This window comes from Mustela erminea, chromosome X (assembly GCF_009829155.1).
Source record: "Mustela erminea isolate mMusErm1 chromosome X, mMusErm1.Pri, whole genome shotgun sequence".
NCBI classification, from domain to species: Eukaryota; Metazoa; Chordata; class Mammalia; order Carnivora; family Mustelidae; genus Mustela; species Mustela erminea.
In genome coordinates, this window is record NC_045635.1 from 57,766,059 (window position 1) to 57,783,400 (window position 17,342).

Consider the following 17,342-nt stretch of genomic DNA (forward strand, 5'->3'; position numbering starts at 1 on the left):
TAGTTGCTTTATTTAAATCATGACTTTTGTCTCTTTTTTTAAAAGATTTATTTATTTATTTTAGAGGGAGAGAGAGATCCAGTGGAGGGGGTAGGCTGGGGAAGGGCAGAGGGAGACAGATTCCTCAAGCAGATTCCTTCCTGAGTTAGGAGCCCAAGTCACAGCTTGAACTCAGGACCCCAAGTCACAGCTTGAACTCAGGACCCTGAGATCATGACCTGAGCCGAAATGAAGAGTTGGCTTCTTAACCAACTGAGACACCCAAGTGCTCCTGTGTCATCTTCTAAAGAACAGCAGGAATTTATTTAGGTATATGGAGCAGAATGAATAAGAAACAAGTAGAAAAAAAGGAAAAAAAAAAGAACAAAATAAGTATACTTGACAAAAGAACCAAATTAGGAAGCACACAAGGAACAGAACATGTGTATGATTTAAATTTAAGCAGGAAAGCATCAATGACTATTTTAAGAAGTCTGAGGGAGAGGACTAAGTGACATTACTCTTAGTGATAAGTGAAAATCAACTTGATTAGGCATGGTAACAGTGTTGTAGAGAAGCAAAATTAGAAGAGATGGGGCAGTGAGATGTGAATCACTGATGTGAGAGAACACTGAAGTCATATTTCTTTTTATCTCTAATAATTAGTTATAGTTCCCAAGTGTTCTGAGTATGAAGAAATCCAAGGAAAGCAACTGCTTTGGAATCAAACGGCCTGGCTTTGCCACTTAGTTGTACGAACTTAGCTGAATTACTTAATTTTGTTTACATTGTTTCCACTTACATAAAATGAATTTTTATCTACTGCAGAGGATTGCTGTAAAGATCAGATAAGGAAGTGTGTGTCTCAGTGTAATTGTGTTACACATTTAAGAAACATCAGTTGTTGCTGGTTGTGTCTTCATGAAGTTTATTTACAGTAGGGAAGTGAAAAGGGATAATAAAGTGGGAGGTGTGACCAGAAATACTATGTGAGTGAGCTGGGTGACATAGAATGAAGTTTGACTGGGAAGAACTAGGTGGAATAGTAGTAATAATTACTTACAATATGTAATTATTATTATTGATATATATGTTTAGCACTTAATTTCTGAAGTGTTTTCCAGTACATTAAGTCATTTGGTCTACACTTCACTTCAACCTACTCCAGCCCTCTAGAGATCTGATTGATTTTGGTATATGTGGAAAAGCTGTTGTTTATTAAGATAGTGATATAGAGAAGAGTTGTGATTGTCAAACCTGACACCTTCTCCCCCTTCCCCACTGTCCCTTACTCATTGCCCTAATACCTATGATTAGAGCAGGTTGACATTAGTCAGTTTGCTTACCAGAAAATGTAACAAATGCATTCACCTTTTCTCTTGCTCTCATTTTTGTGACACACACACAGCCTTCACTCTTTTGAGCAGCACTTTAAATAGAGCAATGTTTCAGTTTATGTGTGGAATATGGTCTTTGAGGTGTGAACTTAAAACTTCAATGAAACCACAAGAAAGTAATGAGGAGCATAGTTCAGCAGGTAGAACAAATTTGTTAAATCTGTTTTGGGAAAACAATAACTGGTTTTAAAGTAGTAAATCAGCCTCAGGTTTACTGTTTCATAATCAGGGTGGGAACAAGGGAAGAGAGAACGTATAGGTTTTATGATGACATCTGAGAATATAAGTATTATCTCAAATATGGCAGATTCCAGTGCAGAACAGAACTCCTACTCACATCCAGAAAAAGTGGGAGGCTTGTCATTAGCTCTACTGTGAGGCAGATATGACTTCAAAAGAACCTGTTCACTTCATCTTGTATGTGTTATAGTAGATAACAATATTTCAAACTATCACAAAACAAGGAATTTGGAGGATGAGATTAAAGCCTAACATGTATTACATAGAGAGACATGTCTATTCTTAAGACAGAGCTGGACAGAGATATTTATTGTAGGACTTTTATTGGAAAAGAGTGATTTTTTCCCCTCCTTTATCTAAAACAGACCAAAAATATCAGGGAATCTCTGTGTTAGAATGGACATAAAGATCATCCAGCTTAAACCCTCATCTCCTCTGTAAATCACCTCTACAACATCTCTACCAAGTGGTGATCCTAGGCTTCAAATGTGTCAGTAATGAAGACTATGCCCTCAACCAGAAACAGTCTATGTTGTTTGCAGACTAATCTAATTGTTATTAAAAGTCTTCCTTATTTAATTAATACTGCAGTCAGCTACCCTGTGCCTCCCCTCTACAAACTCATAAACTCTCTTCCACTTCAGATAGAAGACAGAAATCACCATGGACCCTTCAGTTATCTCCCACCTGCTTTAGACTGAACATCTTCCAACTGTTCCTTTGTTACTTTGTTGCACCTCCCACACTGTGTTGTCATAATTTTAAAGGTGTATTTTCACACATCCTCTGAGTGCTGAGCTCCATAAGGGCATGGACCATATCTTATATTTGAATGTGTATGATATATAACAAGTATTTGAATGAGACAAACATGGTACTAAATCTCTTCTATGCTACTTTTGTTTGGGTGTCCTCTGGTTTGTCCTTCATAAGCAAATACTGAATGCCACTGTGCCAGCATTTGGGAATGTAACAGTGAAAAGAGACAGACATAGTCCCTGACTTCCTGGATCTTAAAATCTATTGTAAAATATAGACAAGGAAATGAGCAGTACAATGTAAGGTGATAAGGCTATAAAACAAAAAGGACACAACTCATGGCTTTCAACCAAGGCTTTTTGAGGTTAGAGAAGGCTTTTGTTTGGTTGGTTTCAGAATAATATTTTAGATGTGATCTGACCAGCTCTGATGATCACATTCTTCATCTGGATATATGTCTGTTGTTACAGCTTCAGGTGATGAGCCATTTTTAAGCTTACTACTCTACTTACTACTAATGAATGCTATTCATTCAATAAATTTTTATTGAACACCCACTATGCATGAGGAACTGTGCTAGGAACCGGCACTACAACAATAATTAGAAGTATATTTATGATGAAGCTAATAAAACTTAAGCTCTAAGGCCCCTCACTTGCAGGTGCTCTTTCCAAGGCCTTATAGCTAGCTTTATATTTATAATTTCATATGATTTTTCTTTTTTTAGGATTTTATTTGTTTATTTGACAGAGATTACAAGTAGGCAGAGAGGCAGGCAGAGAGAGAGGAGGAAGCAGGCTCCCTGCTGAGCAGAGAGCCCGATGTGGGGCTCGATTCCAGGACCCTGGGATCATGACCTGAGCCGAAGGCAGAGGCTTTAACCCACTGAGCCACCCAGCACCCCTATATTGAACATCTTTTTCATGTACTTCTCTGTCATCTTTTTTTTGTAATTTTTTATTTTTTATAAACATATATTTTTATCCCCAGGGGTACAGGTCTGTGAATCACCAGGTTTACATACTTCACAGCACTCACCAAAGCACATACCCTCCCCAATGTCCATAATCCCACCCCCTTCTCCCAAACCCCCTCCCCCCAGCAACCCTCAGTTTGTTTTGTGAGATTAAGAGTCACTTACGGTTTTTCTCCCTCCCACCAGCTAGATAGCTTCTCTGTCATCTTTACATCCTCTTTGGTTAAGTGTCTTTTAAGTGTCATGTCTTTTTTCATTATCTAGGAAGATTCTTCTTTTACTGTTGATTTTTGACAGTTTTTCATCTAAATATGTCCTTTGTCATATTTAGTCTAAATATGTCCTTTATCAAATATGTAGTTTGCAAATATTTTCTCCCAGTCTTTAACCTTGTCTTTTTATCTGTTGACAAAGGCTTTCAAAGAACAAAAGTTTTTAATTTTAATGATACTCACTTTATCAATTTTTCCTTTTATGGGTCATGCTTTTGGAGTCATGTCACCTCTGCCTAACCCTAAGTCCCAAAGATTTTAACTGTTTTTCCTAAACTTTTTATAATTTTACTTTGACACTTAAGTTTGTGACTTACTTTGATTTAATTTTTGAATAAGGAATAGAGATTAGGTCAAGGTTAGTTTCTTTGCCTATGGATATTCATGGTTCCAGCACCACTTCTTGAAAAGACTATGCCTTCTCCATTGAGTTGATTTTGAAACTTTGTCAAAAGTCAGTTGAACATATTTATGTATTCTTATTTCTGGGTTCTCTATTCTGTTACATGGATCTATATGTTTACTTCTCCAACAATACCACACTGTTTTGATTACAAGAACTATATAGTAAGCCTTAATATGTGGTAGAATAATACTTCCCACTTTTTTGTTCTTTTCCAAAGTTGTTCTACCTATTCTAGGGATGTGCCTTTTCAAATAATTTTTGGGTACGTTTGCCTGTCTACAAAATTCTTTCTGGGATTTTGATAGGAATTATAAGCCTGTAGATCAGTATGAGGAGAATTGACACCTTTACTATATCATCTTCTAATTCATAAACACAGTCTATCTCTCCATCTATTTAGATATTTGATTTCTTTAATCAGCATTTTGTAATTATCATCTTGTACATGCATTGTTAAGTATGTAAGAAATTCCATTTTCTCAGAGTAGTTTTTCTTCAGAGTATTTTCTTTAGAAGAATTGTGTTTTTTATTATTTAAATATAATTGTTTTATTGGTTTCAGATGTATAATACTATTGATTTGACAATTCTGTACATTACTCAGGGTTCACCATGGTAAGTGTTGTACCCATCTGTCACTATATGATGTTATTACAATATTGTTGACTATATTCCCTGTGCTATACTTTTCATCTCTGCAGAGTGGAGGAGACTGGAGAGATGGGTGGAATAGGTAAAAGGGATTAGGAAGTGTGAACTTCCAGTTAAAAAATAATTCACAGGTGATATTGTGTTTTTAATTTTGGTTTCTGCATATTCATTGTTAGTATATAGAAAAGCAATTAAATATTTGTGTGTTGATCTTCTATACTGTGACCTTGGAGAACTCACTCATTGGTTTCAGAAATATTTCTGTACTTTAATTGGGACTTCTACATACACATGGTATCTGCATGTTTCCTTCTATACACTGTTTTTTTTTTCACCTTCCAGTACTATGTTAAATAACAATATTAAGAGCAGGTATCCTTGCCTTGTTTTAATCTTTTTCTGTTTTTCATCATTAAGTTTGATGTTAGCTGTAGGTTTTCAGTAGATATTTTTTTAAAATTTCTTTTCAGTGTAACAGTATTCATTGTTTTTGCACCACACCCAGTGCTCCATGCAATCCATGCCCTCCCTAATACCCACCACCTGGTTCCCCCAACCTCCCACCCCCGACCGCTGCAAAACCCTCAGATTGCTTTCAGAGTCCATAGTCTCTCATGGTTCACCTCCCCTTCCAATTTCCCCCAACTCCCTTCTCCTCTCTATCTCACCATGTCCTCCATGCTATTTGTTATGCTCCACAAATAAGTGAAACCATATGATAATTGACTCTCTCTGCTTGACTTACTTCACTCAGCATAATCTCTTCCAGTCCCGTCCATGTTGCTACAAAAGTTAGGTATTCATCCTTTCTGATGGAGAAATAATACTCCATATATATGGACCACATCTTCCTTATCCATTAGTCCATTGAAGGGCATCTTGGTTCTTTCCACAGTTTGACAACCGTGGCCATTGCTGCTATAAACATTGGGGTACAGATGGCCCTTCTTTTCACTACATCTGTATCTTTGGGGTAAATACCCAATACTGCAATGGCAGGGTCATAGGGAAGCTCTATTTTTAATTTCTTGAGGAATCTCCACACTGTTCTCCAAAGAGGCTGCACCAACTTGCATTCCCACCAACAGTGGAAGAGGGTTCCCCGTTCTCCACATCCTCTCCAACACATGTTGTTTCCTGTCTTGCTAATTTTGGCCATTCTAACTGGTGTAAGGTGGTATCTCAATGTGGCTTTAATTTGAATTTCCCTGATGGCTAGTGATGATGAACATTTTTTCATGTGTCTGATAGCCATTTGTATGTCTTGATTGGAGAAGTGTCTGTTCATATCTTCTGCCCATTTTTTTATATGATTGTCTGTTTTGTGTGTGTGGAGTTTGAGGAGTTCTTTATAGATCCTGGATATCAACCTTTTGTCTGTACTGTCATTTGCAAATATCTTCTCCCATTCTGTGGGTTGCCTCTTTGTTTTCTTGACTGTTTCCTTGGCTGTGCAGAAGCTTTTGATCTTGATAAAATCCCAAAAGTTCATCTTCGCTTTTCTATCCTTTGCCTTTGGAGACATATCTTGAAAGAAGTTGTTGTGGCTGATATCGAAGAGATTACTGCCTATGTTCTCCTCTAGGATTCTGATGGATTCCTGTCTCATGTTGAGGTCTTTCATCCATTTTGATTTTATCTTTGTGTAAGGTGTAAGAGAATGGTCGAGTTTCATTCTTCTACATGTAGCTGCCCAGTTTTCCCAGCACCATTTATTGAAGAGACTGTCTTTTTCCCACTGTGTATTTTTTCCTGTTTTGTCAAAGATTATTTGCCCATAGAGTTGAGGGTCCATATCTGGGCTCTCTACTCTGTTCCACTAGTCTATGTGTCTGTGTTTATGCTAGTACCATGCTGTCTTGGTGATCACAGCTTTGTACTAAAGCTTGAAATCAGGTAACGTGATGCCCCCAGCCTTATTTTCAACATTTCCTTAGCGATTCGGGGTCTCTTCTGATTCCATACAAATTTTTGGATTATTTGCTTCAGCCCTTTGAAAAATACCGGTGAATTTTAATTGGAATGGCATTAAAAGTATAGATTGCTCTAGGCAGTAGAGACATTTTAACAATGTTTATTCTTCCGATCCAAGAACATGGAATGGTCTTCCATCTTTTTGTGTCTTCTTCAATTTCTTTCATGAGTGTTCTGTAGTTCCTCGAGTACAGTTCCTTTATCTCTTTTGTTAGGTTTATTCCCAGGTATCTTATGGTTCTTGGTGCTATAGTAAATGGAACTGATTCTCTAATTTCCCTTTCTGTATTTTCATTGTTAGTGTATAAGAAAGCCACTGATTTCTGTACATTGACTTTGTATCCTGCCACGTTGCTGAGTTGCTGTATGAGTTCTAGTAGTTTGGGGGTGGAGTCTTTTGGGTTTTCCATATAAAGAATCATGTCATCTGCAAAGAGAGAGAGTTTGACTTCTTCATTGTCAATTTGGATACCTTTTATTTCTCTTTGTTGTCTGATTGTTGTTGCTAGGACTTCTAATACTATGTTGAACAAGAGTGGTTCATCCTTGTCATGAGAGTGGGCGAGAGTGGGCATCCTTGTCATGTTCCTGATCTCAATGGGAAGTCTGCAAGCTTTTTCCCATTGAGGATGATATTTGCTGTGGGTCTTTCATAGATGGATTTGATGACGTTCAGGAATGTTCCTTCTATCCCTATACTTTGAAGCGTTTTAATCAGGAACGGATGCTGGATTTTTTCAAATGCTTTTTCTGCATCAATTGAGAGGACCATGTGGTTCTTCTCTCTTCTCTTATTAATTTGTTCTATCACACTGAATGATTTGAAAATGTTGAACCATCCTTGTAGCCCAGGGATGAATCCCACCTGGTCATGGTGGATAATCTTTTTAATGTGCTGTTGGATCCTGTTTGCTAGGATCTTGTTGAGAATCTTAGCATCCATATTCATCAGTGATATTGGTCTGAAATTCTCCTTTTTGGTTGGGTCTTTGCCTGGTTTGGGGATCAGGGTAATGTTGGCTTCTTTGAAAGAGTCTGGAAGTTTTCCTTCTGTTTCAATTTTTTGAAACAGCTTCAGGAGAAAAGTTGTTATTTCTTCTCTGAAAGTTTGGTAGAATTCCCTAGGGAATCCATCAGGTCCTGGGCTCTTGTTTTTTGGGAGGATTTTGATCACTGCTTCAATCTCGTTACTGGATATCGGTCTATTCAGGTTGTCAGTTTCTTCCTGGTTCAATTTTGGGAGTTTATGGTTTTCTAGGAATGCATCCATTTCATCTAGGTTGCTTAGCTTATTGGCATGTAACTCTTGATAATAACTTCTGATGATTGTTTCTACTTCCTTGGTGTTAGTTGTGATCTCTCCGTTTTCATTCATAATTTTATGAATTTGGGCTTTCTCTCTTTTCTTTTTGATTAGTGTGGCCAATGGTTTATCTGTCTTATTAATTCTTTCAAAAATCCAACTTCTGGTTTCATTGATACATTCTACTGTATCTCTGGTTTCTACCTTATTGATCTCTGCTCTAATCTTGATGATTTCCCTTCTTATGTGTGGAGTTGGTTTGATTTGTTGTTGATTATCCAGTTCTTTAATGTGTAGAGACAGCTGGTGTATTCTGGATTTTTCAATTTTTTTGAGGGAGGCTTGGATGGCTATGTATTTTCCCCTTAGGACCAACTTTGCTTTATCCCATAGGTTTTGGACCAAAGTGTCTTAATTCTTATTGGTTTCCATGAATTGTTTCAGTTCTTCCTTGATCTCCTGGTTGATCCAAGCATTCTTAAACAAGGTGGTCTCTAGCTTCCAGGTGTATGAGTTCCTTCTGAACTTTTCCTTGTGATTGAGCTCCAGTTTCAAATCATTGTGATCTGAGAATATGCAGGGAATAATCTCAGTCTTTTGGTATCAGTTGAGTCCTGATTTGTGATATGTGGTCTATTCTTGAGAAGGTTCCATGTGCACTTGAGAGGAATGAGTATTCTGTTGTTTTAGGGTGGAATGTTCGGTATATATCTATGAGGTCCATCTGGTCCAATGTGTCATTCAATGCTCTTGTTTCTTTATTGATTTTCTGCTTTGATGATCTGTCTATTTCTGAGAGAGGCGTGTTAAGATCTCCTAATATTAAAGTATTCATATCAATATGACTCTTTATCTTGATTAACAGTTTTCTTATGTAATTGGCTGCTCCTGTATTGGGGGCATAGATATTTCCAATTGTTAGATCATCTTGGTGGATAGTCCCTTTAAGAATGATGTAGTGTCCTTCTGTATCTCTGACTACAGTCTTTAGCTTAAAATCTAATTTATCTGATATAAGAATCACTACCCTGGCCTTCTTTTGAGGCCCATTGGCATGGAAGATTCTTCTCCATCCCTTCACTTTCAGTCTGGGTGTATATTTAGGTTCAAAATGGGTCTCTTGTAGACAACATATGGAAGGGTCCTGTCGTTTTATCGAATCTGCAACCCTGTGTCGTTTTATGGGCGCATTTAGGCCATTCACATTGAGAGTGATTATTGATAGATACATTTTTATTGAGATCGTGTTACCTTTGAAGTCTTTCTTTCTGTAGATTGTCTCTATATATCTGTTCAATGCTATTCTTAGGATTTTTCCTCTTTTATAGAACCCCCCTTAATATTTCCTGCAGTATCGGCTTGGTGGTTGCATAGTCTTTTAAGCCTTGCCGGTCTTGGAAACTCTTTATCTCTCCAACCATTTTGAATGTCAGTCTTGCTGGATAAAGTATTCTTGGCTGCATGTTCTTCTCATTTAGTGCCCTGAATATATCTTGACAGGCCTTTCTGGCTTGCCAGGTCTCTGTGGACAGGTCTGTTGTTCTGATGGGCTTTCCTCTGTAAGGAGGCTCTTTGTTCTAGCGGCTTTCAAGAGATTGTGATTCCTCAATTTGACTACGAGGTGCCTTGATGTTTTTTTTGGAATCTATAATCCTGGGTGGAGACCGTTCAGCCTCCAGTACGTGAATGCTGGTTCCATTCGGGAGATTGGGAAAATTTTCATGAAGTACTTGTTCCTCTATATCTTCTAGATTTCTTTCTTTCTCCTCCCCTTGAGTTATTCCAATAATTCTGACGTTGGAACGTTTCATGGCATCTTTTATCTCCCTGATTCTGTTTTCGTGGCTTCTAAGCTGTCTGTTCCAACTTTCCTCCTGATCCTTTCTCTCTGTTTGTCCTCCAGATCACTAATTCTATCTTCTGTCTCAGTTACCCTAGCTTTGAGAGAATTTAGATTAGATTGGAACTCATTGAGAGCATTCTAAACTTCATCCCTGATAGCTTTCAGCTCTGTCCTAACATTGTGAACATCATCCCTGGTCGCTTTCAGTTCTGCCCTAATCAATCCCGTCTGGTCATCCATGGCTTTCTAAAACCTAGCTATTGCCTGGGTAATTGTTAGCCTGAATTCTCTTTCCAACATATTTTCTATGTTGATAGCCATTAGCTCTGTTGCAGAAGGCCCATCCTTTGTATCTTTCTTTTGTTGGGCATTCCTCCTCCTAGTCATTTTGGTGAGAGATGACTGAACGGATGTAGCTGGATGTATCGACCATGGTGCAGTCAATGTGCACCCTGGAACACTTCTGAGCAATCAGGGTTCCCCCCCCAAATGAGAGAAAAAAGAAAAGAAAAAGAAAAAGAGAGAGAGAGAGAGAGGGAGAGACACGAAAAATAGGGAAGATAAAAGAGAAGGTTCAGCCCAAATGGGCCCCAAGGTAAGATTTATGAGTGTACAAACAAAAACAGACAAACTAAAAGACTGATAAAAGTACATGAAATGAGGAAAAAAAGTATATATATAAATATGCAAATAAAGGAAGAACCTCATCAAAAAGAACCCCAATTATAACATTTATATACTATCAGGACAAACAGGAAAACACAGAAACACTGGCGGAAGAAAAAGATGGGAGATTGGTTATAAATTCTCAGTGTGGGCAAGGAAGGGTCTTTCGATTCTTCCTGGATGTATCTTGATATCTTTGTTAAAGGACTCAAATTTCCTAAGATAAAGGGGGATTAAAAATTGGTTTACCTATAGGGGTAGCATTAATTGTGGAAAGGGGATTACCATGAACTTTAACTCTATATGAATATTAGAAAATAAAAATAAAAAAGGAATAAACTAGACTAAACTAAAATTTAGAAAAAAAATTAAAAAATAGAAATGCAAAAGTAAAACACAGGTGTATGTATAAAAAGTTCACGTTAGAGGTTATTATGGAATTTGCTGTACTGGACATCTCACTGTGATGGTAAATAGGTTAAAAAGTTATCTGTATTTTTTAAAAAAGAAACCAGAATAGTGGGAACGAGTTAAAAATAAAAGTTGTCCTATGAAGTGGTGGTGTGGTTGTTCTCTTGTAGTTTTTTTTTCTTTTTCTTTTCTGGTTGGTTTTCTCGGGGAGGGGCCTGTCACGTGGGTTTTCAGTCAATGATATTCCCTGAGTTAAGTCCTCCCGCCTCCCTCAAGGGGGTGGCTCTGAGGAAACCGGTTTTTTCAGGCTTTTGTTCTCTGGGCATTTTATGTTTGTTCCCCCCCCTTTTTTTTTTCTCTCGCCTTGGCCACTTTTGATGGTTTTTGTAGGTTTAGAGGAATGCAAACTACTCTCTGACCTCCCTCTCAGAGAGAAGCCTCAGTCTGGTCCCCTGTGGGTGTTGCAGATTCCATGTAAATTCCCCCTTGGCCACTGGCAGAGCAGGTTCCTAGTCACGGTGACTGGGGGCGCAGGATCTTCTGCTTGTACCCAAAACCATGGCAGCGGCGGCTGTCTGGGCAGCTCCAGACCGCCAGAGAGGTCCCAAGCAGTGATTGCACACTGAGATTTTCCCGCTGGCCCGGGCTGGGAGTGCCTGGTCTTTCTGGGTCTAAGAGCGCCGGGCTGGACCCTCGTGCACCTCTCTCAGGGGAGGGTGAGGGGTGTGCACGTCTCAGGCTCTGTAGCATGGCTTGGCGTTCTGCCGTCTGGCCAGATTCCAGCCCCTCACAGGAGCCAGACCCCACGCGTTCCTGGGTGCGCTGGCGGCTCAGGGACCAAGACCTGGTTTCTCTGCTGCACTCTCTCTGACTCAGTGCCAGGGGAGGCTGTCCTGGGTCTGGGGACTTAAGCCCCTGTCCCTAGCCACCCTGATTCCCACACTTCCCCCCAACCCCACGATCCTTTGCTCTTTCTGAGTGCTTTCAACCAGTCTCCAAGTTAATGCTGGTGCCCAGATGCAGGGCACTATCATATTAGGGGTATTACTTTCCAATTAGTCGCCTCTGGTGGCTCTCTCCCCCTTTATCTTCCGATATCAGTCCAATGTTCCCACTCAGCTTTAGCTGCCCACTGGCATCTTATGCCCCTGTAGAGATCCAGACGTGTATAATTCTGATCTCAGGCTGATTTTATGGGTGATCGGAGTTCTTTGGTAGGTAATCAGCTCACTTTAGGGTGCAGGTTGAAACGGCACGTCCTCCTACTTCCCTGCCATCTTGTCTCCTCAGTAGATATTTTTATCAAATTGAAGTCCGTTCTATTCAAAATTGCTGAAAGGGTTTTCATTTTTCATGAATAAGTATTGAATTTTATCAGATACCTTTTTTTAAATTATTTATTTTTATTTTTATTTTTTTAATATTTTATTTTTTATAAACATATATTTTTATCCCCAGGGGTACAGGTCTGTGAATCACCAGGTTTACACACTTCACAGCACTCACCAAAGCACATACCCTCCCCAATGTCCATAATCCCACCCCCTTCTCCCAAACCCCCTCCCCCAAGCAACCCTCAGTTTGTTTTGTGAGATTAAGAGTCACTTATGGTTTGTCTTCCTCCAAATCCCATCTTGTTTCATTTATTCTTCTCCTAACCCCATAAGCCCCCCATGTTGCATCACCACTTCCTCATATCAGGGAGATCATATGATAGTTACCGTTCTCTGCTTGACTTATTTCGCTAAGCATGATACGCTCTAGTTCCATCCAGGTTGTCACAAATGGCAAGGTTTTATTTATTTTGATTCCTGCATAGTATTCCATTGTGTATATATACCACATCTTCTTTATCCATTCATCTGTTGATGGACATCTAGGTTCTTTCCATATGTTGGCTATTATGGACATTGCTGCTATAAACATTCAGGTGCACGTGCTCCTTCGGATCACTACATTTGTATCTTTAGGGTAAATACCCAGTAGAGCAATTGCTCAGTCATAGGGCAGTTCTATTTTCAACATTTTGAGGAACCTCCATGCTGCTTTCCAGAGTGGTTGCACCAGTTTGCATTCCCGCCAACAGTGTAGGAGGGTTCCCCTTTCTCCGCATCCTCGCCAGCATCTGTCATTTCCTGACTTGTTAATTTTAGCCATTCTGACTGGTGTGAGGTGATATCTCATTGTGGTTTTAATTTGTATTTCCCTGATGCCGAGTGATATGGAGTACTTTTTCATGTGTCTGTCGGTCATCTGGATGTCTTCTTTGCAGAAATGTCTGTTCATGTCCTCTTCCCATTTCTTGATTGGATTATTTGTTCTTTGGGTGTTGAGTTTGCTAAGTTCTTTATAGATTTTGGACACTAGTCCTTTTCTGATATGTCGTTTGCAAATATCTTCTCCCATTCTGTCAGTTGTCTTTTGGTTTTGTTAAGTCTTTACTTTGCCGTGCAAAAGCTTTTGATCTTGATAAAAATCCCAATAGTTCATTTTTGCCCTTGTTTCCCTTACCTTTGGCGATGTTCCTAGGAAGGTGTTGCTGTGGCTGAGGTCGAAGAGGTTGCCTGTGTTCTCTTCAAGGATTTTGATGGATTCCTTTCTCACATTGAGGTCCTTCATCCATTTTGAGTCTACTTTTGTGTGTGGTGTAAGGAAATGGTCCAATTTCATTTTTCTGCATGTGGCTGTCCAATTTTCCCAACACCATTTGTTGAAGAGGCTGTCTTTTTTCCATTGGACATTCTTTCCTGCTTTGTCAAAGATTAGTTGACCATACAGTTGAGGGTCTATTTCTGGGCTTTCTATTCTCTTCCATTGATCTATGTGTCTGTTTTTGTGCCAGTACCATGCTGACTTGATGATGACAGCTTTGTAATAGAGCTTGAAATCGGATTTGTAATGCCACCAACTTTGGCTTTCTTTTTCAATATTCCTTTCGCTACTCGAGGTCTTTTCTGGTTCCATATAAATTTCAGGATTATTTGTTCCATTTTTTGAAAAAGATAGATGGTACTTTGATAGGAATTGCATTAAATGTGTAGATTGCTTTAGGTAGCATAGACATTTTCACAATATTTATTCCTCCAATCCAGGAGCATGGAACATTTTTCTATTTCTATGTGTCTTCCTCAGTTTCTTTCATGAGTACTTTATAGTTTTCTGAGTATAGATTCTGTGCCTCTTTGGTTAGGTTTATTCCTAGATATCTTATGGTTTTGGGTGCAACTGTAAATGGGATTGACTCCTTAATTTCCCTTTTTCTGTCTTGTTGGTGTAGAGAAATGCAACTGATTTCTGTGCATTGATTTTATATCCTGACACTTTACTAAATTCCTGTACAAGATCTAGCAGTTTTGGAGTGGAGTCTTGGGTTTTCCACATATAGTATCATATCATCTGCGAAGAGTGATAGTTTGACTTCTTTGCCGATTTGGATGCCTTTAATTTCCTTTTGTTGTCTGATTGCTGAGGCTAGGACTTCTAGTACTTTGTTGAATAGTAGTGGTGATAATGGACATCCCTGCCGTGTTCCTGAACTTAGCGGAAAATCTTTCAGTTTTTCTCCATTGAGAATGATATTTGCGGTGGGTTGTTCATAGATGGTTTTGATAATATTGAGGTATGTGCCCTCTATCCCTACACTTTGAAGAGTTTTGATCAGGAAGGGATGCTGTACTTTGTCAAATGCTTTTTCAACATCTTTTGAGAGGATCATATGGTTCTTGTTCTTTCTTTTATTGATGTGTTGTATCACATTGATTGATTTGCGGATGTTGAACCAAACTTGCAGCCCTGGAATAAATCCCACTTGGTCGTGGTGAATATTCCTTTTAATGTACTGTTGAATCCTATTAACTAGTATTTTGGTGAGATTTTTTGCATCTGTGTTCATCAAGGATATTGGTCTACAGCTCTCTTTTTTGATGGGATCCTTGTCTGGTTTTGGTATCAAGGTGATGCTGGCCTCATAAAATGAGTTTGGAAGTTTTCCTTCCATTTCTATTTTTTGGAACAGTTTCAGGAGAATAGGAATTAGTTCTTCTTTAAATGTTTGGTAGAATTCCCCCGGGAAGCCGTCTGGCCCTGGGCTTTTGTTTGTTTGGAGATTTTTAATGACTGTTTCAATCTCCTTACTGGTTATGGGTCTGTTCAGGCTTTCTATTTCTTCCTGGTTCAGTTTTGGTAGTTTATATGTTTCTAGGAATGCATCCATTTCTTCCAGATTGTCAAATTTATTGGCGTAGAGTTGCTCATAGTATGTTCTTATAATTGTTTGTATTTCTTTGGTGTTGGTTGTGATTTCTCCTTTTTCATTCATGATTTTATTTATTTGGGTCCTTTCTCTTTTCTTTTTGATAAGTCTGGCCAGGGGTTTATTAATTTTATTAATTCTTTCAAAGCACCAACTCCTAGTTTCGTTGATTTGTTCTATTGTTTTTTTGGTTTCTATGTCATTGATTTCTGCTCTCATCTTTATGATTTCTCTTCTCCTGCTGGGTTTAGGGTTTCTTTCTTGTTCTTTCTCCAGCTCCTTTAGGTGTAGGGTTAGGTTGTGTATCTGAGACCTTTCTTATTTCTTGAGAAAGTCTTGTACCGCTATATATTTCCTCTCAGGACTGCCTTTGTTGTGTCCCACTGATTTTGAACTCTTCTGTTTTCATTATCATTTGTTTCCATGATTTTTTTCAATTCTTCTTCAATTTCCTGCTTGACCCATTCATTCTTTAGAAGGATGCTGTTTAGTCTCCATGTATTTGGGTTCTTTCCGAACTTCCTCTTGTGGTGGAGTTCTAGCTTCAGAGCATTGTGGTCTGAAAATATGCAGGGAATGATCCCAGTCTTTTTATACCGGTTGAGTCCTGATTTAGGACCCAGGATGTGATCTATTCTGGAGAATGTCTCATGTGCACTCGTGAAGAATGTGTATTCTGTTGCTTTGGGATGAAATGTTCTGAATATCTGTGATGTCCATCTCGTCCAGTGTGTCATTTAAGGCCTTTATTTTCTTGTTCATCTTTTGCTTGGATGATCTGTCTATTTCAGTGAGGGGAGTGTTAAAGTCCCCTACTACTATTGTATTATTGTTGATGTGTTTCTTTGATTTTGTTATTAATTGGTTTATATAGTTGACTACTCCCACGTTGGGGGCATAGATATTTAAAATTGTTAAATCTTCTTGTTGGACAGACCCTTTGAGTATGATATAGTGTCCTTCCTCATCTCTTATTATAGTCTATAGCTTAAAATCTAATGGATCTGATATAAGAATGCCACTCCTGCTTTCTTCTGATGTCCATTAGCATGGTAAATTCTTTTCCACCCCCTCACTTTAAATCTGGAGGTGTCTTCTGGCTTAAAATGAGTTTTTTGGAGGCAACATATAGATGGGTTTTGTTTTTTTATCCATTCTGAAATCCTGTGTCTTTTGACTGGGGCATTTAGCCCATTAACATTCAGGGTAACTCTTGAGAGATATGAATTTAGTGCCATTGTATTGCCTATAAGGTGACTGTTACTGTATATTGTCTCTGTTCCTTACTGATCTACCACTTGTAGGCTCTCTCTTTGCTTAAAGGACCATTTCACTATTTCCTGTAGAGCTGGTTTGGTGTTTGCAAATTCTTTCAGTTTTTGTTTTTCCTGGAAGCTTTTAATCTCTCCTTCTATTTTCAATGATAGCCTAGCTGGATATAGTATTCTTGGCTGCATGTTTTTCTCATTTAGTGCTCTGAATATATCATGCCAGCGCTTTCTGGCCTTCCAGGTCTCTGTGGACAAGTCTGCCGCCAATCTAATATTTTTACCATTGTATGTTACAGACTTCTTTTCCCGGGCTGCTTTCAGGGTTTTCTCTTTTGTCACTAAGACTTGTAAAGTTTACTCTTAGGTGACGGGGTGTAGGCCTATTCTTATTGATTTTGAGGGGCATTCTCTGAACCTTCTGAATTTTTATGCTTGTTCCCTTTGCCATATTGGGGAAATTCTCCCCAATAGTTCTCTCCAGTATACCTTCTGCTCCCCTCTCTCTTTCTTCTTCTTCTGGAATCCCAAGTATTCTAATGTTGTTTTGTCTTATGGTGTCACTTATCTCTTGAATTCTCACCTCGTGGTCCAGTAGCTCTTTGTCCCTCTTTTGCTCAGCTTCTTTATTCTCTGTCATTTGGTCTTCTATATCGCTAATTCTTTCTTCTGCCTCATTTATCCTAGCAGTGAGAGCCTCCATTTTTTAACCCACTGAGCCACCCAGGCGCCCCCCCCTCCATTTTTTATTGTACCTCATTAATAGCTTTTTTTTATTTCAACTTGGTTTGATTTTATTTCTCCAGAAAGGGCTTTTATCTCTCCAGAGAGGGTTTCTCTAATATCTTCCATGCCTTTTTCGAGCCCGGCTAGAACCTTGAGAATCATTATTCTGAACTCTAGATCTGAGATATTACCAATGTCTGTATTGATTAGTTCCCTAGC

At 38.7% G+C, this 17,342-nt stretch overlaps 1 protein-coding gene across 5 annotated transcripts in view; it reads left to right on the forward strand.

Annotated features, from left to right (window-relative positions):
- EDA (ectodysplasin A) overlaps nt 1-17,342 on the forward strand; it is a 477,063-nt gene that overhangs the window by 82,680 nt on the left and 377,041 nt on the right. The gene's annotated exons all lie outside the window — the stretch shown is intronic.